Genomic DNA, 11529 nt, shown 5'->3' with positions numbered 1-11529 from the left:
AGTAAATATAGTAAAGTGCTCAGAATTCAACATTCTTTGGCAATGGAAATGCCATTCTTCTTGCTCAGTCAAAAAAACTTAGCAATATCCTTGGCTCCTGTCTTTGTCCTACAGCCCACATTGTGTCCCCCAGCAAATACTGATGGCTGTACCAAGGGAAACACATCCAGAATCCCATAATTTCTCAGGTGATCTGGGCCTTTATCCTTTCTTGTGTATCTACATCCATTTTTTCTCTTCTTCTGGAAATTGGTTCATGAAGATAGCATCACGGTGTACCACTTTATTTCCTTCAGAACTTATTCAAATTTCACATCAGTGAGGTCCTCACTAGCTCCCACTTAATAATAGAATCCAGATACCCCTATTCTCCTTTTCTGTATTGTGCTTCTTACTGGTCTTGTCATCATCTCATATACTTTGTGCTTTATATTTTTTACTTGTTTATTCTTTGACTGTTTAATCTTTCTTCTTCCAGACTATCATTTTTCAAAGTCTTGTTTTTTCTGCTCTATCCCCAGTTACTAGGATAATGAATATCAAATATCTGTCATAGAAAGCTTAAAAATAGCAATTTGCTGAAAATAAATACATCTTTATGTACTAAGTATATATAATATATTTTAATATATATATATAATATGTATATATTAAAAATAATGTTATTTTTCTTGTTTTTACATTCCAATCAAAGTGATTCTTGGCTAGCTAAGGTGTATCAAGTTGCAGTGAGACTAGGCTTCTCTTCTTCTATTAAGTTGGACAAGACAACCAAGTAGAAGGCAACAGAGTCAGAGACAGCACCTGCACCCAGTGTTCGGAGTCTCATATGAAGACCGAGTTATGAACTGTAGCATATATGCAGAAGGCCTAGGTCAGTCCCATGCAGGCTCTGTGATTGTTCAGTCTCTGTGAGCCCATATGAGCCCAGGTTAGTTGGTTCTGTGGGTTTTATTGTGGTGACCTTGACCCCTCTGGCTCCTACAATCCTTTCTCATCCTCTTTAGTAGAATTCCACTAAAGAGGTCAGAACAGCCTAGATAGATTTGCTTTCCATAGACCTGGATTACTAAGGAAGAATGTAATACCCATTTTAATTTTAAAACAAAAACTAATGATGAAAACAAAGTATTTATCTTACAAAAATTCTTTGTGTGACTTTAATTTTCTTGGCTTTGGATAATTACACATTTTAGTTTTAGATATTCCTTTTTATTAATATGAAAATTGTTTTGAAATGATACAGTATAGACTAAACTCAAATTTTAGAAATGTTTATATTGGAAACAAAGTTGGGTGGATCTATACAATGTCAGGTTATGACAATCAATCATTGTTGAGGGCCATATTGGGGTACACGGCTTTACTGTGGCTGGGGTCTGTGCTGAAGTTCAGGTCCAGCATTGCCACCAAAGGTCACATAGAGGCCGTAGGTTAGGGTCACAACCATTCCCACCTGAGTCACCAGTCCCTTCACCAGAGCCAGGATGTCTACTAGGCCTATGCTGCTGCTGAGAACCATGTCTGGGTCTGTGGCCCAGTTACAGCTGGAATCTGTGTGGATGTCTGGGTCACCTCAGGAGGCCCTACGAATCTTGGGCGATGAAATCAGTGGGCCATGCTGAGCTGGCCACACCCTTCACTGACCCTGGGAAAGCTGCTCTTGCCTTTTGCTGGGCACTCCAGCTAGCCCCTGCATGCTGGAGAGATGGCCCCCATGCCTCACCACAAGCCAGGGTGAACCAACCCTGAGGGCATGCATGTAGTAGAGCTGACTCTACCAACTCTCCCAAGATGGGTAGTCCCAGGACCTGGACAGACCTGCTTGGCTACTCTCCAGGCCCCCAGCTGGGCTTTGGGTTCACTCACTCCAGCATCTGCACCATCGAGGACCAGCTGGAGCTGATAAAGAGACTGGTCCTGTGGGAGGATACCTGCAAGATCTCCAAGACTAGTGGCAGCCACAGGATATCCCGAGGGCTCCAATGACATTGGTGTGCCAGAAACCAGAGGCCTTGAACCAGACCAGTGATTCATTGCAATGAACATTTGACAGTAAAACTGATGGGACAAACAGGTATACTACAATGCACAATGAAACCTCCATTGCCACCAGGATCAACGAAGAGGTGTTGGAGAAGCAGGAAAGAACGAGAAGCAAAGAGATTTTTCTGCCGTTGTGGATTTTGTTTTGTTTTTTTGTTGTGCGTTGTTGATTTTTTGTTTTGTTTTATTTTGCTTTTGTTTGCTTGAGTGCTTACTTTGATTTTTTTCCTTATTGGGGGGTGTGGCAGAGATTTGGGGAGAACAGGGGGACTGGGAGGTGATTGGAATTGGGATGCATTATGTGAAACTACTGAAGAGTCAAGAAAAATTATTAAAGAAAATAATAATAAATAAAACTAGATATTAGGTTCACATGTTTGAGAGCTCACAAAGCTAGAGATCCAGAGCCATCTGACAGATACTAAAGACAAACACTTTTCCAGACTCAGTTTTGTTCACATTTTGTTTATCTTGAACTACTTAGTTTCAGTAATCCCAAGCAAGTCAAAAGTATTCAGGAAAACAAAGTCATCAATGTCTTTATGTCACATGTGTGTGATATTTATGATTCCCTAAAGTGTGAGTGTTTGTATTTGTGTGTGTATTTTAAAGGAAAGTTAAAATACAAGGATAGAGCATCACCAGGTTTATAGAACAATAACAATAGATGGTAAGGCTGCTTACCAAAGGTTTGGAAATGATTTGATTTATTGGAATGTATTTCTTAGCAATATACTTACACTCAAAATTATGTAAAAGTTTATAGAGTGGCCAGTGAAAAGCCCAGAATATTTTAAGTGCCGATCCTTTCTTCATTGCATTGTTCTAACTCTAGAGATAGCTAAACTCAGGTGTTTTTCCATTCCAAACTCACTTCTAACTCTGTCTTTGCCATCTCCATCTGGACATCCCTAGCCAATTAACTTAGTGAAATAACGCTATTTCCCACTATTTGTTAAGGAATTACTATATACTGGGAAATATTACAAGTACTTCATTGATACTAGCTGATTTAATTCTCAGAACAGTATAATTTTTTTCAAATTTTAATAATTAGTAAATGTTTTATCTTCAGAAATTTAACAAATGGATAAATATTTCATTATCATTGACACTACAGGATATTTTTTTTTGGAAATTCATGATTTAACACATGTATAGAAGAAACAGAAGACATGGGAAGACATGTTATATGTGTGGCTAAACAGAGACAAACAGCCTGGCTCAGGTCATTAACACGGCAGGATTTCTCACCCTGACACAGGAATTATCACTCCAATTATTTTCTGTCAAGAAACAGGATCACATGTTCTTTTTCTCAGTCTTTTCTGGATGAAGTTTGAAGACGCCTTGTTATAAATGGAGCACTATCGCATGCACGATTAGAAACATTGCATTTTCGGTTTGGCCACATTCACTAAAAACAAACAACACGGTCTGATTTTGTATCAATGCTGGGTGTAGATGTGGAACTCGTAATTCTTCATGCTAATTAGATTCGGGACAAACATTTTTTGGTAACCTAAACTAATTAGAGACCAGTTGCAGCATCATGTAAAATGTTTGCTCTTTAAGGCAGATAACCTGGGTTGGAATTCTTATTCTGCTTCTTAAAGTTGTATGAAGCTCAGCAAGTTGTTTTACTTTGGTGCATTTCAGTTTTCAAATATATAAATTTGATATAAAAACATATTTCTTAGGGTTGATATGAAGGGCAAATTAAATTATTATATAAAACATTTAGTTTGGTACTGGATACATCCTGAAGACTAAAATCATGGTGGATCTTTTATTGCTAAACAATGCATAGCATATTTGTTCATTTAGGATGTATGTAATGCTGTCATTTGATAATTACTGATATTTGAGCCCAAAATTTTCTTTTTCTTTTCTTTCTTTTTCTGGGGTAGGGGCAGGGTCTCCCTACTTATCTCCAACTGTCCTGGGACTACTCACTGTGTAGATCAGGCTGGCTTCAAACTCACAGAGATCTGTCTGCCTTTGCTTCCAGGGTACTGGGAGTAAAGGACTGCACTTCAATATCTGGCTCAGATAATTTTCTTTTAAGAAAGATACATGCTGTATTTTGAGTAGGAGAACATATGGAAATCAATGTCCAATAAGTAAAACACAAGCCAGTTAATATAACTCAATTAGAAAATACAGAACACTTATTCTCACCCCAACTTGCTAGATAAGAATTTTTGGATATGAAACCCACAATAAATCAAAAATTATAAAAGCATCCATAGCAATTCAGATGTAAGCTGACTAGGATAAGTTGCAGTGATTCCTTTATATAAGGTAGATGCTTTCATGAAAATTGTTAAATGACATAAAATTATACTTATTTGAAATCATTTCTGTTGAACCTTTTAAAGCACTAAGGCAGTAAATGGAAATATTATTACTTAATTTGAGAGCATATTAAATAATAGCATCCATACTTTTTAGATGAGGTTTCAAGGCTATATAAATAATATCATTTTTTACTAATTCTATTTTCAATCTCACTTTAAACTATTTATTGTTTGTAATTTTCTTACATGAATTGATACATCATTTCCTTGCTTTTCTCCCCACTTCCACTCCTCTCCTGTTCCTTCATTCCCTCTCAAATTTATGACCTTATCTTTTAAAATCACACACACACACACACACACACACAAACACACACTACCTCTTGAGTCCATTTAGTGTACATGTGTTGAGAGAAAACCACTTGACATTGGATAACCTAGAGTGCTTGTCCCTGGAAAAAAACTCATTCTCACTCCTCAGTAGCATTAAAGTAGCATTAACTGTAGCTTGGCACCTAGTGATGGGATCTTGTGAAATATCTTCTGCCCACGCTGGCATGAGGAATCATGTGTTCGAAGTGTATGGTGTATTTAGGAATAGGCTTTTATCTTCAGGTTCTAGGAGGCAGCCAAGGACAATGGCAAAGACCTATATTATTATTTTTTTTAAATATTTATTTATTTATTATACAATATTCTTTCTGCATGTATGCCTGAAGGCCAGAAGAGGGCACCGGTCCTCATTACAGATGGTTGTGAGCCACCATGTGGTTGCTGGGAATTGAACTCAGGACCTTTGGAAGAGCAGGCAATGCTAGACCTATATTATTTTGGGAGCCTCTTGGAACTCCCACAACCAACTTCAATGGTTTCTCATGACTGGCATTCTAGCTTTTGTTAGTCTATGGCTCTTAAGGTGAGCACTAACAATTTGTATGGTGTCATTGCCTTAAACTATACATACACCACATACCCACATTGTACCACATGGGTGCATATATATATATATATATATCACTTTAAGTAAATGTATAAGACAGTATATTTCCCTCTGACTTTTCCAAACTTTCTTTGGGTAAATCTTTCTCTCTTTCCCTGTGGATTACCTTCCTCCCCTCCTCAGTCATATCTGATGAAACATCCTTCTGATTATAGTTTAATATTCAACTAAGATAGTATTTGTAATGATTTCAAGTATTTGGTTCTTTGTTTTATTAGTTATTCAGTCTTGCTTCAGAGACAATTAGCTTTGAACTAAATAAACAGAAGCAAAAGAAAAACAAATAAGCAAAAACCAAGAAATAAGCCTCAGCCTACTTTGTTTCTGTGGTTTACACTGAGCAGCCGTTTTCCTTTCCATGTGCTATGATCGTAGTGATGCTGTCCATGCGTTTGCATTTTTATACCATGCATTAGTAATGTTTTGTTTGCCATAAACACACAGTTATGGGAAGTCCTTTTCTATGCCTTAAACTTGAGTTGAGATGTTATCTTCCCTGGGGTGTTTGTGCTCCTTGACATCCCTGCTTTCACTGTGTTCTGAAACTGATGGACCCTTTTCTTCTTTCACATGCCCATCACTATCACATATGCCTTAGTAGTCGTCTTCTTCCCATACTGGAGTCTCTTTGGAGGATACTTGCCTAGCTTTTCCAGGGCCTTGCACACTATTGGCTACATAGGAATTCATTCAGTAAATGCTGATTAAGTGAATACACTGATCTTTGTCTTTATTTATGAGATGATTATGTTCCTGAGAAGTATTAAAATTTTTAAGTCAACTTTAATTTTCTCACCATAAAAATTTATCATTTTTTGCTTGTTAAATTATGGCGCTATATTCATATTGAAGCAAGATAGTATTTTCTATAATAAACATGTTATCATTTATTTAAATGTCTTGTATTGTCTCATTTATTCATTGTATTTGATTCTTAGGAGTGGATGATGCAGTAGCAAATCCAATGGAGTTTCAGGAGGCTATGCAGATGGATACTGGTTCCAAACAGTAGCAGTGTAAGATCTGCTGAAGATCCAAGGCATTCATGCCAAAGGTGTCTCTGGAATGGAAGAGAGGAAGAACTGGAAATGAGTAAGACATTTATTGTCAGTGTGCACTTTTTATGTGTGCTTTTTCTCTATTAGTTGAACCTTGTTTTAGGATGAAGAAAGTAAGGGAGAGACAATGATAGCTACTTCAAACCAATGCATAGAATTGAAAGTAGAGAGAATGTTTGCTTCATTCCTAGCTAGAGGCTTTGAGATATTACCTCAGTCTTGACACAGCCTGGGTGAAATAGCATAGATAGACCTTAATGGCTATAAAAGATCTAATCTAAGCATTTATTTAGATGGTTTTAAATGAGGGCTTCCGTTTCATATTTATAAATTAACACCATTTTAAAAAATGCAAAGGAAGAAGTAAACAAAAGGTGTTATCCCTACCACCTTCAGAAAAGTAAAAAAGTAGATAATACATGTCAAAAGTTAGGAGTGACAATCTGGTTTGTGAGATTATAATTGACTCATTTTTAAAATTTCTATATCAGTATAGATTTTCCTGGTTAAATTATTCTTTAGGTTTTATCTTCATTTCCTACTAACACATTAGGTAGGCAATGCATCCCTGCTTAAAGATACTTTATTAAATTCTGGACAGCTAATTCTGTGGTTGCCATAATATATTGAAAAGTCACCACTTTAGAGAAGAAAGTACCACTACACACACACACACACACACACAAACACACACACACACACACAAGTCTTTATTGAAATTGCCAATGAAATACCATTCTAAAATTATTTAATGGTTTGTCCAAATTGCAGTTTCATATGAGATTTTTCTTTCTGGATTTTCTTTCTTTCTTATTTCTGAGAAATTAAGCTCATTTATAAGTAAATAACTAGAAAAACATAATTTGAATTTCTCTGACAATTGCAGTGAGAAAAGAATAAGTATTCAGGCTTTTAGATTATGTAGGACCATGTAAAGTTTATCTGAACATTGTACATAAAATGTATCAGAATACTATTCACTAATGGTTTGGTTGCTTATGATGAAGTGAAAAAATTGCTGGGTTTTGATTCTTTCTCTCCTTTTTCTTTATGTAACAATTGCCATCTTTGACAGAATGAAAATTATAAACTGTATTTATCATAACTATACATTATTTATTATAGACACAAATATTTTTTCTTCATAATTTGAGAACAATATAGTAAAATTTACACATAGCACATTCTGAATATTGATTATTTTGGTATAATTCTTTAACTTGATGTAGAAAGGAACAGTTAAAGATTATTTTACCATGCGATCAACTTTGTAATAAGTGTGATGTTGATTATTTTCAAGTTAGGAACAGAAATGAAATATTGAGAATTGTTTGCAAAGACACTAATAATTTGACAAAAGTCTGATAATTGTATAATTAACAAGTTGAACTTTTTTTCTAATAACAGTCCCCAAAAATATAGACTTTTTGGGCCAGAACTTAAAGAATGATATAAGCAGGGCTGTGATGCATTATCATATGTAAAATATTTTTGAAATATTAATGTAAAATATTTAAAAACTCTTACCAACCTAATATTTAGATATTTTATATTAAGAAGAACCAAAGCAAGGGACATTGATATCCAAGTTAAAAATGCAATACTAAAAAAAAAATCTATTATTATTATTACTTCTCAGACTATCAGTATTGTTAGTAATTTCTAAAATTCAATGTTTCTTCAAATACAAATAATATTAGATGGTCTCTTATGCTAGATAAACACTGTGTTAACGTGAATGTCTTATTTACAGATCTTAATATAGTGAAAGGAGGTAGAAGCTGAGAGTACACTGCATTCAGGATGAATTGTACACTTGGGAGATGAGATGAAATTGAGCTCAGCAGGAGTCTCACGATGCAGGGTGTATCAAGGAAGGAAACACAACATGGTGGCTATGTCTCTTTCCTGACCAACAAATGGATTGGTTAGGACATGGAAAGCTAGAGATGAGGGTGACTGTTTTGGTCAGTGCTTTCTGTAATTCCTCTCTGTGCAGTTGAACTCTGGCCAATCCCTACTTTCATTCATTCTTCAGAGAGGAAAATTCCACTTAAATATTGCTGGATATTACAGCAAAACAGCATGAGTGAACACAGCACCTCTGACATAGTAGGACTGACGGACTGAAAATAAGATTGCTGTCACATTTTTGTAGGGTGCATAGAACATTAATTTACTTTCTTTGTTGAACTCAATCATACAGTTTTTAATATGATGCTTCAAATTCTGGCTGTTAGATTGTTACAATAGATTCTTATTAGATTTCTAGTCAAGATGAACCTATCTTTAATCATATATCCCAGTGGTTCTTAACCTTCCTAATGCTTTGACTCTTTAATGTAGTTTCTCATGTTGTGGTGACCCCAACCATAAATTACATATATCTGATATGAAAAATGTCTGATCTGCTACCAACAAGTTGAGAACTACTGATCTAGACCCAATAAAACTTTATGGTAGAGAAAAAGCTTTGGACTGGGAATTATACAGAATTCACTTTGGAACAATTTTCAAAAAGGAAACCCCCAGAGAATTCATCTCCTGAATTCTACTAAGGATACGCAGATAAGATGCTCTCATGCAAGCGAGAGTGCTCACCCCTAGAGCCATGACCCAGAGGCAGGATAGCCCAGATAGAAACAAATATGACTGGAAAAAAAGTCAATGAACTGATTCCAATGATACTATGCTATACTCACAGATTGGTACCTAGCCCAGCTGTCATCAGAGAGGCTTCACCCAGCAACTGATGGAAACAGATGCAGAAACCCACAACCAAACATTAGGCAGAACTTGAGATATCTGGTGGAAGGGGAAGGAAGGATTGTAGGAGTCAGTGGGGTCAAGGACACTACAAGAAAACCCACAGCACCAGCTAACCCTGACTCATAGGGGCTCACAGGGCCTGGCCTGAATCAACAACCAGGGAGCCTGAAGGGGTGGGGGCTGACCTAAGCCCTCTGCATATATGTTACAGTTCTGTAATTTAGTCTTCTTGTGGGACTCCTAACAGTGGGTGCAGGGGCTGTCTCTGACTCTGTTACCTGCTTCTGGGACCTACTGGATAGCCTTGTTCAGCCTCAGTAGGAGAGGAGGTGCCTAGTCTCACTACAGCTCGACAGCTGGCTATCCATGGGATATCCGCCATTTTTTGCAGATAAACAGAAGAGGAGGAATGGATGGGGTGTGGGGGGGGTGGACTGGGAGGAGAGGAGGGAGAGGAAACTTGTTGGGATATAAAAACAAACAAACAAAAAATGTTCTTATGCATTTCAGAGTTACTAATCCAATTTGGAGTTTCTCTTCTCTTCTATTTCTCTTTACCACCAGAGCTTAAAAGCCAATGACACTGAGCTAGATTTTTTTTTGTCTTCTTAGCAAAAATTCCACTAACTAGTGGTGAGTGTTTTCTTCCTATTATCAGTTTTATATCTAGTTTATTATCATTTTTATATATATTTACCTCTTTCACTCGGAGTTGGTTAGGGTATTGATTGATCCACTATCACAGGTTTTAGATGTTAACTTTAAGATATCTTATGAAGTAGAGATAGTAGATTAAATGAGGGTAATTAATATTCTTTCTCTTCTTTCATTTTGACAGGCAAGCATTTGATGTTTTTGATCAGCAATGTATAGAAATATGGGATTTCTTATTAATGTTATTATTATTTTATAGTTTGTGTGTATCTGTGGAGGGCAGAGTACAGTTGCAGGAATCTGTTCTCTCTTTCAATGATGTGTGCTCTGGAAAGTAAGTCAGGTCATGAGGCTTTTCCCGCTGAGCCATCATTATTTTCTTACTGAGCCTTTAGTAGCAGGTCTGATGAGTCCTGTTACCCTGGTACTTTTAGTATAGTAAGCACCCATGCAATGGTTGTTGCAGCCAAGCATGTCCATAGTTTATTAGTACATATTACAGAAAAATGCTGACTAATAAGAATTTAAATATAATTTTGCTTTTATTTTCACACTGGGAGTTAAGTCAGACTTTTCTTAGTAATATTTAAATTAATTTAGAAAATGTATAATTTTGGTGAATTAGGACTGCTTACTTGAATACAAATAAATGTTTTAAAGAAATTTTTATTATTTTATTCAAATAAATTACTTCTGATGGCTGGCTATGGTTATTTGTATGGTTAGGGACATTTACCACCCATTTGTTGTATGAAGGCAAGTTGAATTTTTAGACAAGTATCTTGTGATTTAATTCCATTGCATAATCTAAATGTCCTCTGAACAAAGCAGTTGCTCATGTCATTACGGTCTAAGCACTAATATTTTCCAATAAAGTAGTAAAAGGTTATTGTGAGAATTGTATTGAAGATGAAGGCAGTAAAAGTGATATATACTTCTTCCTGTGATCAGCGATATGTATACTTTAGTGTATTATTAATATTATTTTATATAAATTCCTACCAATTTAATCTCATAAAAGCAGGTGACTTTTTAAGTTGACAATGAACTATAGTCATAATTTTGAGTCATCCTCTTTAACTCCTGAATGATCTTTATTTTTATTTATTTTTGACTTTCATTCACTTTATCTGAAGTCCAGTGATATATGGATTTCATCACTTAAAATAGATACAACCAGGAACAGTGCTGGCTCACATCGGTGATCCCAGCACTTAGGAGACAGAGACAGGAAGCCAATTAACTCAAGGATAGCCTTTTCTACTTACTGAGACTCTCAACATCCTAAGAGATGGTGATGTAGCCCAGTGGTAGAGGATTTGCCTAGCACACCCAAAAGCTCCAGTTTTGACTCCACATTCAGAAAAATAGATCCCACAATTAATTTTGGGGAGCATGTATGAAGCCACTCAGTGACCATCACCAACTTCTTCCCTCTAATGATAGTCTGTGACTCCATTAACTAATTAAGGCAAAGGCATATATGTGTAGGTTGCTCATCAGATCTGTTATCTTTTTATTGTGCTTTAATATCAAAATATTTTCTGTCCCTCTCTTTTTTGAGAGACAAATTTTAGAAACATTTTATCATATTTTAAATAGTGTATGGTTTCACACAATTTATTTATTTATTTTATTTTATTTTTATTTTTTATTGAGAAAAGGGAAAAAAAAGTTTCCGCCTCCTCCCAGCCTCCCATTT

This window comes from Alexandromys fortis, unplaced genomic scaffold (assembly GCF_014885135.2).
Source record: "Alexandromys fortis isolate MF-2015 unplaced genomic scaffold, M_Fortis_MF-2015_v1.1 scaffold_8_9099976_23576923, whole genome shotgun sequence".
Taxonomy (NCBI): Eukaryota; Metazoa; Chordata; class Mammalia; order Rodentia; family Cricetidae; genus Alexandromys; species Alexandromys fortis.
Note: the sequence above shows the minus strand (reverse complement) of the source record.